General features: G+C 43.0%; 1 pseudogene; it reads right to left on the reverse strand.

The window, feature by feature from the left end:
* Positions 1-16,014: 16,014 nt before the first annotated feature.
* LOC147427499 (uncharacterized) lies at positions 16,015-16,773 on the reverse strand (annotated as a pseudogene).
* Between the last annotated feature and the right edge of the window lie 452 nt (positions 16,774-17,225).

Here is a 17,225-nt window from a genome sequence, read left to right on the forward strand (position 1 = left end):
AAGTGGATTCGCAAGATGGAATATTGCTTTTATGTATTAATCCCGAGGAGAAAACCCAATACCTAAGTCAAGCACATATCACCATAGTGGGACTTCCCTTTGCGGAAGACCAAACTATGCAACAGATCTTGAGACTTGGAGTATTTTAGACAACCATGAGGAGTGATGTTCACTCGTTTGTGAAAAAACATCCTCAATGCCAAAAACAAGCACCCATACCTCATGTGAAATTGTTCCAAATATCACTCGTTCCTAAGTGGATAAGGATATGAGTAAACGCCGCCAAAGAGAAATTAAAACTGAAGCAATATACGATGCTTTTATTGGAAACCAATTGTATCCAAGAGTAAAGGATCAACATCTGTGTCTTTGTGCAAATGAAGACGAATATATTCCCATTATAGAACAAACACATGCTGGATTAGCTGGAGGCCACTTTTCTAGTGAAACCACCACAATGAAAAATTTTAATGGTAGGCATGTGGTGGCCAACACTTTTTGCAGATGCCAAAGAATATGTTTGAAGGAGTGATGCATATCAACGAGCAAATATTTCAACCCGTGTAGATAGCATGCCTTTAAGACCGATGATGAAGGCTAGAGATTTTGCAAAATGGGCTATAGACTTTGTTGGGCCAATACAACCACCTGCTTATAGAAAGCTCGATATACCATTGTAGCTACGGACTATTTGACCAAGTGGGAAGAGGCTAAAGAAACCCAGAATAATTATGCCAGAACCACAACCACATTCTTGTATGAGAATGTGTTCACAAGATATGGACTGTCAATAGAAATTGTCAGTGATAAGGGAACTCATTTCCTCAATGAGGTAATTGAGTATCTTCTTAATGAATTTATGGTAATCCATAACAAATCGGCTCACTATCATCCACAAGCAAACGGACAAGCTGAGCACACAAATAAAATTCTCAGCGCGGTATTAACTGAAGTGGTTTGTTCAGGACGGACTAATTGGGAAATGAATCTTCATGCCACTCTATGGGCTTATAGAGTTTCATTCAAGAAATCTTTATATGCTACACCCTTCAACCTTGTTTATGGTCTTGATGTCATACTGCCGATAGAATTTCCATTGCTGACACTAAGGGTAGCTAAGGATCTTGAGTGGACTGTGACATGAATTGTCAGAGAGGCTCAAAGATTTAGAAAATCTTGATGAGAAAAGGCTAACAGCTGTAGCTCACATCTATGCACAAAAGCGAAAACAGAAACATTTTTTTGATTCCCATCTAGTTACAAAAATCTTCAAAAAAGGGGACTTAGTTTTAGTCTATCCCCTTAAGCAACACATTCCCAAGTTTAAGAAAAAGGGAAACAGACCGTTTATCATTGAATTTGATATCTCCAAGTGGAGCAGCTAAGTTGTCCACTCTAGATGGTGGACCAATGGCTAATTGAATTAGCAGATGCCATTTAAAGAAGTACAATTTGCCACTAACCAATGGATTGCTAGAAAAGATGCATGCAACAAAGCAGAGGAAGATGAAACGACAACAGGTCATTGATGAAGCCCAAGAGGAAGCACGCCTTCGGAGTAAATGTAGTCAGTTATTCCATGTACAAGAAAGAAACGAATTAGTCTTTGACATAAAGAATATTGGCTATCAAAGGATGCAACAAGAATCCAACACCGGCACTGGGAGTAGCCAACATAAATGTGGTAGTACATGGATGTTCATGCCCTCATCTTTTTGTATGCTTACCAGCTGAACAGATGAATGAAACAATGATTCTTGGAATATCGATGTAGACGTACAAGGCAGTACCAGACTGGGATACCAATCAACTCAAGCTATCACCTAAAGACGGACAACTCATTGTTCCAATTGCACCAAGAAAAGAAGAATGGAAAAGAGATTATTAGCCGAACAACCATGACGAAATCAATCTTTTTGATCCTCTAGAAAAGCAAATGCTACAAGTAGCATGCAAGGAGTTAGGCATATCTAGGTACCAAAAGCACAACTTAAGGACAAGCCGTTTCAAATTTAGGTCCCCAAAACATTATCTATTGTACCAAAGAAGGTTCCAAGGTTCAAAACACAAAGAAGAGCATCTTCGAGCAGGGAACCTAAAACAAGATGGATTGGAGAAAAAGGAGTACTTATCTTCTTCGCAAACTGTAAAACCAATGAAGCGGTGGAGAGTTAAGTCTCAAAACACTCCACCACAACATTTCATCGAAGAAAAACCAAGATACCACTGGCGAGTTGAATCTCAACAACATCATCATTGACACCGACAGCTCAAGAAATCAGCGTGCCAAATCATCCTGACAATACAATAAAGCAAAGAGCACACAAGCTACAAGATTTTCTCTTTGGGAAACAACAACAGGAAACCTCGACCACAGAAACCCTTGAGTTAATTACTCAAGACCCAACTCTTGCACATCATAATGGTTTGAATTACATTGATCTTTGAAGCATGACAGAGCCAACCAAGGCTATGCATAGACACGATTGTTCAACCCATGCACACGGTCGTCCCAGAGTACGCCATCTAGGAGGGGTGGAAGGGAGCTAAGTAATTAAGGGCAATGTTTGAAGAGGGAGGAAAAAGTAGATGTTAACGTGTGATTTTTTGCAAAATCACCTAATAATGCCCTTACAAAATCATCAACAGAGGAATTTAACTGGTAACATCTCCCTGATGAGTGTAAATAATGTATATACTATCAAAAAATTATTAAAAATGGGCCTTTTTTTGTTATTTTCATCATTTTTTCTTGATATTGGGACTTAAAAATGGAGAAATCCACCAAAAACGATAAAGCAGTATCTCTCAATGGATTTTCTTAATTTATTGATTTTTTACTTTGCTTTTTTAGCACATTTTAGTAATGTCTTTGGTTTCATTCAATAAACAGGTCAAAAATTAATAATAAATAGCAAATGAGCTCAGATGGAGAAACTGAAGATACGTTGATGATCAAAAGGACAAGACGGGCAGGCATAAAAAATTTCAATTGAATTGACAGATGGAAGCGGGAAGCATAAATTAGGCCGCCAAGGCCTACTTTCGCAAATTCTTGCAGAATGAGCTAACATAATCCAATTGAATAAATTTTTTAGTCTAATATAGATTTCACGGCCTAGTAGGACTAACAGGGGAATTTAGGGAAAAATAATTTGGGATGTCCAAGTATAGATATCCAAGGTAGCCCAAAATCACCTCAATTCCACTTGTCACTCTTGGAGGAGAGAGCTTTCTGCCTTCTTCGTGTGCGATTTTCGGAGTCTACAGTTGTCCATTTACAACACCATCTCACACAAGGCATGAGGTGTAATTTCTAAACTTATCAATGAAAATTTCTATATGGCTGGGTACAAAGTCTAGGCTCAGAAAAAAACAATAGAAACCCAACTATGCACAAAGTCCTATGACACAAAATTGACCATAGTGGCATGTCAGCTCAACCGAATTGGATGCGACTTGAACTGTAGCATGCCCCTATATAATAGAACACTCTCATATCACCAGATGACCATTTGGCTAGGGTTGAGGGGGTCCCAAGTAAATAATCTAAGTTTTTATCATATGTCAGAATTGGATTCTGACTCCACCGGCAGCTTATAGATTGTGTCTATATACAATGTACCTAGATGAATTCATGGAAACAATCAAGGCAAGCTCTCAAACAATAAAAAACAACGTGAAGGCTACAAAGTTTCAAATTTGACATATGAAGTTAAACTGACTTCATATGGGCCAAAATTGGATGGGTAGCATCAGTACTACTTAGCGGACAAGTCCATAGCTTCAAAAGTGACTACCCAAATCCAAATGCCATATAGTCACATAAATAGATGATTTAAGAATCGACAAGAGCACGAAGTGATGTTGACACGACCAAAATTTACCAAATTCAATTTAGGAATTGTTTTAGGTGTACTAAATATGTTTAGGTCATCAAATTGTCAATTCTTGCAAAAAATGTGACTGCTGTACATAATCGTGATTATTTACTTTTGTGCTTGTTTGGCTTGGAATTGATCTCTTCACGTCACCTATCACTTGTACACATCTATTACATGCCACATGTCAAGTATGAGCCCAAATGATCAAAAAAAACTTTGAATTTGTAGAAAAACGTACCAAAGTCTTTTCAATCCAATTTTTGAGTTAATTGTCACATTTTTTATCCAAACCACCCCGTATATCACACACAAACTCTACCCTGTCAGATGACCATCAAACTTGGTAGGACTTGTGCTCTTAGACATAATATAGTGACGGGAGCAAACCGAACCCCAAACCCCCGACGGCCTCTAAAACACCGGGGACCGAATGGCGCGCATCAAGCCTATCATGGTAAAGCAAACAAGGGGCACCACCTAGCTTGAGCGGCTAGGACGCAAACAACACAACACCATAACAAAATTTTCATCCAAGAGAGATGGATGCTTGGGAGTAATGATGAAGAGGAAGGGAAATGAGATCAAGTGAGAGAGAGAGAGAGAGAGAGAGAGAGAGAGAGAGAGAGAGATAGAGAGAGAGAGTGAGGGAGGGGGTATAGCGGCTTAGTACTTAGGCACCACAGAAGGATGGCGAATCCGCACACCCTTCACACATACACAAGCTCACTCCAAACACAAGACTAGGTGGCGATTCGGCACACCTCACATGGGCAAAACATTGCAAGAAAACATACTCAAAAAACCACAAGCTTTATTTAGAGAGTAAGACGATGAAATGGGGAGCTTGGGGTAGGGGAATGAGAAGGGAGAGAGTGGTAGAGCACATGGCGGATAGGTGGGAGTTGATGGCGAAGACTCGTACGAGGGTTATGGCCATCATCCTTCATTTAGCTGCCCTTCATCTTCCATAGCCCAAGGGTGTAGAGGTCATGCTCAAGACAAGCATGGTGATTGCGGTGATGGTGTGGATGTGTGTGTGTGCACTAGGCACACAAAGTGCATAGTGTATTCTTTGGTGATGTTGTGTGTGTCTTTAGTGTGATGGTGACCCCTGTTTATATAGGGGAGGAGGGGGGGAGAAATTCTAGAATTTAGAAATGAAGAAATCATTATCTACATAGGCCATGTGACTGTGGGCCCCACTTGTCTGGCTATGTGTATATGTGCCAGAACAGCAGTCTCATGAGAGAGAGACTAAGAGAGAGAGATAGGTTGATGAAAAAAAGTGAGAGGTGACATGGAGAATAAAGTAGTTACAAGAGGGGAGAGAGGGGAGTGTGTTCAGAGGTGAATCTGTGTGAAGATATGCGTGAACACAAGAAAAATCAGGTAACCACCGGGTGGGGATGGGTCTGTGGGCACCTTTTTCAGTGAAACTGAGTGTGTGTGAGTGTGGGGGAGGTTATTTAGCTACAAGACAAGAGACATGGCGCCCTTTAGAGAGAGGGGGGGTATTTGAGTCATGGGATATGATAGGAGAGAGGAAGGGGGTGTGGGGTATACTATTTTGGAAGATAGGATAAGTTGCATGTGAGTTAGGGTGCATTATTGGTGAGAGGTGGGGTAGCTTGAGGGGAGAGAGAAAGGAGAAAGGACAAGGGGAAGAGAGAGGGGGTTGACCTTTTGAGTGGAGGAGAGGAAAAGGGACACACGGCAGGGCAACAGTGAAGAAAAAGGAGGCAAGGTGGGGATGGGCTGCCCCGCAAGCATGAGGTAGCCTATTTTACCTTTCTCATATATTTACATAATCATACTTTATTTTTTTCTTACTTTTTCCAATGCCTTTTATCACTCCCTGCCTAAGAGGGGGTTTTCATGGGGTGGGGACAAGAGAAGAGGGGTATGGGAGCTTGGCTTGTGAAAAGCCCCCATCATTAGCCCTCCCCTTTTGGCTAGAGGCATTCATGCCTCTAGCTCATCTGTTTCTTCTTCCGCTTAGCTGTAGGATCCGATATCGAGTTGCCTTCTGAACTAGCCATTCCATTTGGCCATTGGTGAGATTTCTGGGATATTCATGAATCTATAACAGGTCCGGGTGATAGCTTGTTCCTTGGAATAGTGTCGGTTGATTAAAGGGGAAGCCCATGGCTTCCAGAACTTTGTGCCAGTGTCCTCCTGGATCCCAAGTGAAAAATAGGATCATTGTCTGCAGTGTCCGAACAATAAAATTTGCGTGCCAAATTGGACCAAATTTGTAACCACCAGTAGCGAGAGGGGAAATGAGCATCTTGGCTCCTGCAAAGACAGAACTGAAAATTATGATTCCCAAGAGTGTACCAAGAATATACCATATATGGCCGCCTTGTTGGTGTGGTGAGCTCAAGTTGTCTTCAGAATCCTGCTTACTGCCATGACTAGAAAAAACTACAAGCATATCATGCTTCTTTTGGGTGTGCTCAAACATGTCAGCTTCCTTTACTGATGCTAATAGCAAGCCACCTACCTTGCGGCTTAAATTCAAGCGTAATCCACTTACCTTTCTCCAAAGAGAGGATGCACTATTTGTAAAAAATTGTACCAAATTGCGAATGAGGTCTTCATTCTTGCATTCTATCAGGCTTTTGTCTATCCATGGCTCCTTTGCTCTTATCTCCATGCTGATCTTCTCTCTATATGTTATAGCGGCTAGCCATAGCCATAGGTCTGATGCATCCCATGCAAACACAATGCTGTGTTGTGGAGGAGTTTGGAACATCCTTAAAAGGTTGGCAACATATTGATCATCAAACTTACTATGAACATCCTCACATAAACTGGAGGCATTACCCATCTCCAAGTTTATAACACCCTTCAGTAGACTAGAGGCATTACCCATCTCTAAGTCTATAACACTACAAAATAAAGTCTTGCTCGGCTGTCAAGCCTCTGGAGCAATATCCAACTCCAAACCTTCAGTCATACTTACCTCTTCGTTATGGTCCTCTAGTGAAACTGCCTTGATGCAAGATTCCTTTAGCTTGGTACACTATCATGGGTCCATGGTGGTGCACAGGCTTCCGTTTTCAAAGCCCTCCCCTTTGCTTGATATGTTGTCCATCTTCTGAAAAGCCTTGCTATATAGCAGGCCGGTTTTCCTCTTCTCTTGTATCTTTCATGACCTTTGCATTCCTCTTACTCTGACGAGAGCTAATCAACACTTTACACCTTCTTACTCTTAACGCCCAATGTTGTCGACTCATCGCTTTGGTGCCTATTTCATTCAAGGTTAAAGATGTACTCACATTTGTAACACAATTTTCTTGACTTACCTCCCCCACCTGGGTAGCATCTTTTGATTCTTTAACCTCTTGTTCCACTGCATGAGTTCTTTGAATAGTCTTCTTACTTGATCCTTCTTCTGTTACACTCATCTTGACCTCTTCTACAAGACCAATGATACTTGGTGTGCGGGTACCAATTGGTGGTGGGCGTAGGATGATTGTAAGTGGTGATTGTGGCGGACGTAGAATTTGTGTTGGTGGGGCTGGTGCTCGGGGTGGGGATGTTCTTTCTCTAGGGGGTGACAATTGGTTCCTCCTACCTCCTCTATTATAGTTTTGTTGTGGTTTGGGACAGTAGTACATACCGTGACCATCTTCTCCGTAGTTGTCGCAGTGATACTCCCTATTTTGTCGTCGTGCTCTTCCAGGGTCTTGATCTCTTTCTTGACTCCTCCCTTGCTGTATTAAGTGGACAGACAAACTCTGCAGTTGGTCAGTCATATGGGCCAACATATCTTGTTGGTCACCTCTTACCCCAAGAGCCGGTGGTGGTGGTGGAATGGTGGTTGTCATAGTTGCCGGTCGACGCAATGTTCCTGCTTCTATTGACTTGGTTTCTTTGGCTTTCATTCGTAGCTTCTTGTCCTTAAGGCGAGCAATCTCAACGGCTAACTCGTACGTAGCCGGGAATCTACCTTTCACCTTCTCCTTGAGAAGCGGCCATAAGCCATGCGTGAACCGATCTTTTTTTAGGAAATCGGGTGCAGCTTCCCCCCTTGCCAGTGACTCAACCCACCGTTCCCACAAATCCACAAATTTGGACTCATAGGTGGCATATTCTAAAAGACCCTCCTGCTTCAAGTCTCTCAACTTGTCCCACAACTTTTCTGAAGTGGTACTTCCCCCAAAGCGCCTCTTAAAAGCGGTTTTTAAGGGTTCCCAGTCATCCTTGGTTTCTTGTGGAAGTGCATTGTACCATGATCTGGCTTCTAGCTTCATGAGATGCTTAAAGATTCTAACCCGGGATTCATCCGTATCTTTGTTGCTCACTACACATGCTACTTCAAAGTCATCTAGGAAGTCTGTTACCAAATCCTCCCCCTTCTTTCCTTTAAATGTTGGAAATGCTACACTTGCCATGATTACTGAGAGAGAGCTAGAAAGACACACTACTTAACTTGCAAAAGTTTTTTTCTTCTTTACAAGGAGGCGTGTATACCCTCTTATACTAGGACATAGATTAAAACTTCAAACGGTACATTGCCTTGTAAAGGTAAGACAAATGGCTGATCTGATGCCAGAACCTCAAAAAACCGCTCCCCACCCAGCATGGTGTCAATGACGTGCTGGTAGTGAGCCTTCAAGTCCAGTATTACCTTGATTGAGCGTACACGTGTTGGTATGTGTGATCTGTCTTGAGGTAGGTTGTACTGATTCATGTGAAGCTTAGAGGTGCTTAGTCACTGTCCAAGCTTGTGGGAGAGGGTGATGTTCTTTCCTCAAACAAACTCAGTAGATCCCTAGTTTCTCTAGTGAGAGTGTGAGCCAATGATTCCGTTATCTGTGCTGCAGCATCAAGTGCGACTTGGAAACTGACTGTGATAATTACCTCGGTGACTTGATTTACCCGATTCTCAAAGTAGAATAGTGTTGATTCTCTATTGTGCAGAGCTCCTTCCATCTTGTTGTTGTTGGTTGGTTGTAGGTTGCGGACATTGTTTCGACCTTCTCCTTCTTCTTCTTGACACTTGGCCTATGTATATCCACTGGGTTTGGCGTGTTGGTTTACTCTCCCACTGCAAATCGATTACCGTTACGCCTGGCACTCGAGCTTCGATGGAGATGCGGAGTTCGTCTAGTTATGCTTGGAGCTCTTCTTCTTCTGTCGTCCAATTAGCAAATCCTGCTAGCCATTCATCCATTCACAATAGTTTAGGGGTTTCAGTCTTGTAAACTGAAGGGTTTCATGAAAAGATCCTCAGTGGGGGCACCAAATGACGGGAGTTAAGCGAACCCCGAACCCCCGACGGCCTCTAAAACACCGGGGACCGAATAGCGCGCCTTGAGCCTGTCATGGTAAAGCAAACAGGGGGCACCACCTAGCTTGAGCGGCTAGGACGCAAACAACACAACACCATAACAAAATTTTCATCCAAGAGAGATGGATGCTTGGGAGTAATGATGAAGAGGAAGGGAAATGAGATCAAGTGAGAGAGAGAGAGAGAGAGAGAGAGAGAGAGAGAGAGAGTGAGGGAGGGGGTATAGCGGCTTAGTACTTAGGCACCACTGAAGGATGGCGAATCCGCACACCCTTCACACATACACAAGCTCACTCCAAACACAAGACTAGGTGGCGATTCGGCACACCTCACATGGGCAAAACATTGCAAGAAAACATACTCAAAAAACCACAAGCTTTATTTAGAGAGTAAGACGATGAAATGGGGAGCTTGGGGTAGGGGAATGAGAAGGGAGAGAGTGGTAGAGCACATGGCGGATAGGTGGGAGTTGATGGCGAAGACTCGTACGAGGGTTATGGCCATCATCCTTCATTTAGCTGCCCTTCATCTTCCATAGCCCAAGGGTGTAGAGGTCATGCTCAAGACAAGCATGGTGATTGCGGTGATGGTGTGGATGTGTGTGTGTGCACTAGGCACACAAAGTGCATAGTGTATTCTTTGGTGATGTTGTGTGTGTCTTTAGTGTGATGGTGACCCCTGTTTATATAGGGGAGGAGGGGGGGGAGAAATTCTAGAATTTAGAAATGAAGAAATCATTATCTACATAAGCCATGTGACTGTGGGCCCCACTTGTCTGGTTGTGTGTATATGTGCCAGAACAGCAGTCTCATGAGAGAGAGACTAAGAGAGAGAGATAGGTTGATGAAAAAAAGTGAGAGGTGACATGGAGAATAAAGTAATTACAAGAGGGGAGAGAGGGGAGTGTGTTCAGAGGTGAATCTGTGTGCAGATATGTGTGAACACAAGAAAAATCAGGTAACCACCGGGTGGGGATGGGTCTGTGGGCACCTTTTTCAGTGAAACTGAGTGTGTGTGAGTGTGGGGGAGGTTATTTAGCTACAAGACAAGAGACATGGCGCCCTTTATAGAGAGGGGGAGGGGGGTATTTGGGTCATGGGATATGATAGGAGAGAGAAAGGGGGTGTGGGGTATACTATTTTGGAAGATAAGATAAGTTGCATGTGAGTTAGGGTGCACTATTGGTGAGTTAGAATGCATTATTGGTGAGAGGTGGGGTAGCTTGAGGGGAGAGAGAAAGGAGAAAGGACAAGGGGAAGAGAGAGGGGGTTGACCTTTTGAGTGGAGGAGAGGAAAAGGGACACACGGCGGGGCAACAGTGAAGAAAAAGGAGGCAAGGTGGGGATGGGCTGCCTCGCAGGCATGAGGTGGCCTATTTTACCTTTCTCATATATTTACATAATCATACTTTATTTTTTTCTTACTTTTTCCAATGCCTTTTATCACTCCCTCCCTAAGAGGGGGTTTTCATGGGGTGGGGACGAGAGAAGAGGGGTATGGGAGCTTGGCTTGTGAAAAGCCCCCATCAATAGCTTCCCCTAAAGTTTTGTGACGATCTGAGTCCGCAGGCAGATTTTCTTATCAGAGAGTGATGGTTAGCTTGTTGTGTTGATATGTTGCTTTCTAGGTTCACTTCTTGATGTTGACACCCTCAAAACATATCCATGCCCCATCTGAGTCACTTCCTTAAGTATTGACATATTATGCTAGCGCTAGATAGCTATGCTATAGATGTGCATTGCAACAATCCACTAACAGGTTGCTAGAACCTTTTATTTTTCCCTAAGATCTTAACATAGAAAATAACTTACAGATATGATGTTCAAGTTGAAAACCAATGTCTTGACATTTTGTGAGCACGAGGTGAAAGACCGGTATTTGAATGCATTTTGGATTTTTTGCCTCCCTATGATTATGCCAGAATGTCAGAGCAGGTGTGCAAGCCCAAGTGTAGGTATTTGATGCATGAAAAAGAAGAGTTGTATGGAAAAGTCCTTTTAAAACTTGCAAGCCAAGTTGGGTAGTTGCAAGCCATGGTCAATGGTAGAAAGGAAAATGGATGAGAGACTAACTGTACTACATGAGAGAGGCCAAAAAGTGCTACTATGTTTAAATTTTATAATATTCAAATTTTGTAAGAACAACCCCCATGGGGCAAGGGATATGTAGTTTTGAACTTTTTTTGTGTCTCACGCACATAGGCCAATTTTGCACCAGCTGTGAGATATTTAAGTTTTTGTGCTCTCTTGTTTTTTGGAGGGCTGCAAGAAGAAATTGGAGAAGAAAAAGGGAGAAGAGCAAGAAGAGGAGGGTTTATGCTTCTTTGATGTGCTCTATCTCAATGAAGGGGAAGAGGAGAAGAAGGGGAAGGAATATTCCTCAGGGGTTTTCGCCCTCTCACAAATGAAGGAGAGAGGGAAAAAAGAAACAAAAGGCATTTCACATGGATTCCCGCTCTCTCAATGAAGGGGAAGAGGGAAAGAAGAAGAATATTCTTTGAGTTTTTGTTTTTGCATTATTCAATCAATGTTTACTCCGACAATAGCGTGTATGATCAAATTGTATACTTTGGGTTATCAAAATCATTAATGGGGATTGCATGCTCATATTCTTTTGTGTTTCTCAGTTATTTACTATGGTTATAACTAACGTGCTCTTTTATTTCTCTTAAATTGGTCTAAAGTTATTATCATCTACAACAAATCGCATTGGATTATATAGGTCCACAATGTTTCCTTTCGGTTTTGGCTCCTCTCCCAATCAACCCTACAGAACCACACACTTCGACGTTTTTGATGAACTGATGTGAAATTAACCGGGGGTGAGAAAGTGAAGATGGAGCTGCAAAAAGGGATGCAAGAGGTTTTAAAATTTTCAAGAGTAAGCCTATCATATCCCTCTAAAGAAATACAAAATATACCAGATTTTATAAAGTTGATCAGATGATTGAAGCCTCTCTCTCATCACACAAGGTCTACAAGTTTGCTCTCTCTCTCTCTCTCTCTCTCTCACACACACACACACACACACACACACACACACACACTTGCTTAGAGAGAGAAAAAGAGAGTGTGAAGAGTCAATGAGAATGCTAGATGGTTCAAACTCATTGATTTGCTTTACCTCACTCTCAATCTCATGTTCACCTAGCTAAAGATTGAGTGTAGTAATGACTTGAGGTTGCATTGTGTGTAAGTTAAAGCTTCAATTACGAAATAATCATGGATACACTCTTTTATTTTTATTAAATACAAAGTGATTAAGAGAGAAACAATGTCTCTTTTCTTTTTTAAACACTTCATTAATACAAATTGATTAAGAGAGAGATGTCTCTTTTCTTTTTCAAACAATGATAGGTAGATAAATAAGGCTAGAGAGACTATCCATGCCATTAACAAAGCCCCCTACAATGCACACACACATGGTGCATCAAATACGTCCAGTACTTAACACAACACATAGGTGAACAAAGAGTTAGGTAAGCAACTAGCATCTTTAGCGCCAATTACTTTAAAGTATTGTCAAAGAAAATTCACAATGGCACTTTATATAATTTTGCATATTCCTTTGTAATGAACAATGTTGTATGTGAAGATCCCCTTTTGCATTGAGAGATTGAGAGAGAGAGAGAGAGAGAGAGAGAGAGAGAGAGAGAGAGAGAGAGATGAACTCATGCATCATCTTTCTTGGCTAATTGAACAACAAAATCTTAGAAATTATGATTGTAATATTATGTCATATGCAAGTCTGCAAATCCTCATAAAGTATACACCATGTACATGCATCCCATCTATAGATCCTACAACAATTAGGCCATGCTACGAGAAAAAAAATGTATCACCTCTAAGTCATTTGCAAACCGACGAACATCAAAGAATAACCAGCTCAATGGAGAAATGTAGCCAACACTTACTTTATGTTTCAAAAAGGTTGTAAGGATAAACACATTGAACACATTGATGTGGGTGGATTTTCATTGGATTGTCATCTCAGAGGATTTATATGCCCTCTGTTTTTTTATAATATGAGCTATCACTATTGATAGTTAGTTATTATAGTTGCCTTATCATAACTTTGGAGGATGATCTTAGTTAATAATGAAGCATCCAAGAATATATTTGGCACTACCTCATTGATGCATAGAGAATGTTTGCACATGTTACCACCTTGGGGAAAGATGAGGGAGGAGAGTGTCACAGACTTAAGCCTGGCTTCTAATTAGCCACAACAACGTGCGGGTCACATACTAGCTACTAGTGAATCTCCTGGAACTAGTAAGCTAAAGAAAATCAATTGCAATCCAACTATGGTATGAAAAGAGTGTTTTCTCTCAAATATTTACTTGAATATAAGCGAAGATCGAATGTGCAATTGAGCTAAAATCAAGGAAATAAAGCATGTGACACTAAAGAAAAATCTTGTGAAGAACATAATATGACCTATTCAATTCTATTGATACCAATGATAAATCTTGAGAGCCAACTCTAAGAGCCACCAATTCCATTATCATGTTTCTTGAAAAAAAGAGGAAGATCTGAAGGTTTGGGAGACCTTGAATCTTCGTATCTTTATGAGGCACTGTGTGATCACTCAGTTTGATGATATGGTGCAAGAAAGCACTAAGCATATATACTTATTAGGGTCTAGAGTAGGGTCTAGTACAAAACCAAAGAATGGAAACATACATATTCAGCTGCATTGGCTACTTGGTGCTAGCACCCCTCTAGAGATGAATAAAACTGCTAGTAGGATTAATCACGGTCTCCTACTTATTATGAATTTCACCGCCCCACTTTGAAATTATTGTCCCTTCAAGGGACATGTGCTAGGGTCACAGACCGGACACACACACACACACACACACACTCTTGCAGGGGCAGAAGCTCTCGAATTTTCCGTCGAATGCTGACGTGGCACTACCGTACGGACATTTCTGGATTTTACGACGCGTTTTACGGGACTAATGACGTGGCAACAGTGTACGGATTTTTGCAGCTTTTCTCTACGCAATGTGGCTTGCTTTATCCTACACAATTAGCAAGAGAGAGAGGGCTTTATGTGAATTGCTTTATTTTTAAAAGCTTTTGGGCCAGCTTTTGAGGCTCTGCTTTTGGCATCCCTTACGCTCATTGTACATTCTTTGCACAGTTAATACAACATCTCCACTCACTTTTTGTTTTTTAAAGAGAGAGTAGAAACTTGAAATTACAACTCACACACCCGACTTCGTGAGGTGGAGCATCCCAACCGGTTAAGGGTGGCCAACCCATCATATGGACCATGGGAATAGCCCCTAAGGGCTTCATGTCACACGAGTTGTCAAGGAGGTTTGAACCCAAGACCTTAGACACAAGAGGCTCTTGCTCTATCAATTGAGCTAGCACTCGTTGACATCTCCACTCACAATTGTGAGTATGGCGAGAAAAGATAAAAAAAGAGGAACCTTTATGTCAGCAATCATTCAGGTTCCTTTTTATGGGTATTTTATCCGTTTATAAAGGGTGAAAATGTGAGATGTCTTATAAATTGCACAACCTACTTTGGAAGTAGTGTTCCCTTAAGGGACATGTTTCTCAATATTGTACATTCTTTGGGGAGTGTTTGATTTAGTTTGAATGCTCTACACTAAATATTGTTCAACGTTTCACTGAAAGGGCAGTCTCTTTGAGGACTTAAATTACCCTTCCGTTTACTAAGTACTATTTGACCAATTGGCTATAGCGCTTATCGGTTCAGAGGTTTCCTGCTTATCAAACCCACGACCTTAGGGGAATGTTTGATTTAGTTCAAATGCTCTAGACCAAAGAGTGTTGGACGTTTCGGCTAAGTAGTTAATATAACATCTCCACTCACAATTTTCAGAATGGCAAAAAAATAGGAAAAAAAAAAGAGAAACATTTGTGTCGCGTCCTCAAGATGGCTTTTCGATGTGCGTTTTGTCCATTTATTTGGGGTGGAAAATGTGAGATGCCTTTCAAAATACAATAAATGACTCCAAAACAATATAATTTAATCTCAAAAACCAACCCTTGCACTAGTCCGTATTTTCCAGCTGTTTGTGTGGCATTCATGCCAATGCATGACAACATATCCACATCGAATAGAAGGAAAGTAGATGCAGGGATGTATCTTGCCACACAAACGATGAATGCCACGCCTAAACCCTAGTGGTAACTATTGAGAAAATTGTGTTACCGTATGGTAGTGTGTAAAAATATCCAAGTTACCAAATGGTAATTCCCAAGCAAAGTGAAGTTACAATTGGTAGCTTTTTTTTAAAATTTGGGTGCCTTTAGTTAGATGTTAGGTTGTGGTCATGTGCGAGGAGATCTCGGTCTTTTTGGATAACAGGCATGACGATGCTAGAGTGGTAACCGGTTATACCGGCATAATTTGCACAATTATGCCTTTTTGGGCATAGTTGGCTAACTATGCCGGTTGCGCACATCTCTCTCTCTCTCTCTCTTGGCTCACGTTGGCGGTGGTCACCTCTACCGGCTATTTCACAAACTTTGTAAATGTTGCGCCTAGATTGCACGTGCGTTTGTCAGAGGACTGCCGAAAATGCTTCAAAACTAAGCCCCGTGTGACCACTCCCTTACCAAGCCACACAAAAAAGTGTGAAAGTGCAAGGTATACAGACAGAAATGTCTCGACTCTCGAGCCTCCAAAGCAGCCTCGCCCTACAAACTTGCAAAGGGAGAATTCAACTTCGTCTTGCTATTGCTATCCTGCCTCCTTCATCCTCATCATCATGTTGCTTGGGCCGCCCCCGTCGTGCCCGACCTCAGCAGCTGCCATATGCCGGTGTGCTTCCCGGCTGCCGAGCCACTATTCGACTGCTGCGCTCCCGCCGCCTCCTACGAGCCCCGCCTCTTTCGCCCCTCTGCCCCCTCTTCTCCGCGCATCCGCCGCCCCGCCCACAACGCTTCCTCTTCCTACGCCGCCATCCTTGCCCGCGCCTACTCCCTCATGAAGGCCCTTCCCTCCGACGACCCCCGCTCCTTCACCCACCAAGCCAACATCCACTGCGCCTACTGCAACTCCGCCTACAACCAGCTCAACTCTCCCTCCATCCTGTTCCAAGTCCATGAAAGCTGGCTCTTCCTCCCCTTCCATCGCTGGTACCTCTACTTCCACGAGCGCATCCTCGCCAAGCTTCTCGGTGATGACGATACTTTCGCCCTTCCCTTCTGGAACTATGACGATCACAGCGCCACCTCCATCCCCTGGATCTTCGACTCATACAACGATACGCTTGTAAGCTCCGTGCGTGATCCTCTCCACAGAGGTCCTGATGCCACCGCCCGCATCGACAACCCATACGTGGAGGACCGCCCGCGCCAGCAGCAGCTGCATGAGAACGACTACACCTTGTATCGAATGTTCGTGGGCGACTCCTCCAGTCAGGAAGACTTTTTCGGCTTGCCATACAGGCAAGGCGATTACCCGATGCCAGGCGGCGGCTGTGTGGAAATGATGCCTCACAAAAGCGTCCAGATCTGGGTGGGCAGCAAAACCTCTGTCGGGCTGAAAGACATGGGCTCCTTCTACGCCGCCGCGCGAGATCCTGTCTTCTACGCCCACCATGCGGAGATCGATCGTATGTGGCAACTCTGGAGAACCTTCCCCAACTACGAGGACATCACAGACGACGACTACCTCAACTCTGAGTTCCTCTTCTACAACGAGGACGCGGAGCTGGTGCGTGTGAAGGTGGGCGATGCGCTCAACACTTCATTGCTGGGCTAGAAATTCCATAGATAGACGCCATAATCACCAGAAGAACCTCCGGCCCTGCAGAGGTTACAGCCAACGCCACCATCTGCAAAGAGGGGGAGGCGATAGAGGCTGCGTGTTCCATCGTGCTGCAGAGTGGGCTGGGATCACAGGACGAAGTGCAGACGGGAGGATCGCCATGGCTGAATCACCGCCTGCTGCTGAAAGTGCAAGGCGAGCCCGGCAAGCTGGGCGCTCACATCGATATATACGTCAATCTCCCTTCTGCAGATGCCAACACTGGCGCGGGTTGTACCGAGTTT

This window comes from Adiantum capillus-veneris, chromosome 23 (assembly GCF_014529385.1).
Source record: "Adiantum capillus-veneris isolate H3 chromosome 23, ASM1452938v2, whole genome shotgun sequence".
NCBI lineage: Eukaryota > Viridiplantae > Streptophyta > Polypodiopsida > Polypodiales > Pteridaceae > Adiantum > Adiantum capillus-veneris.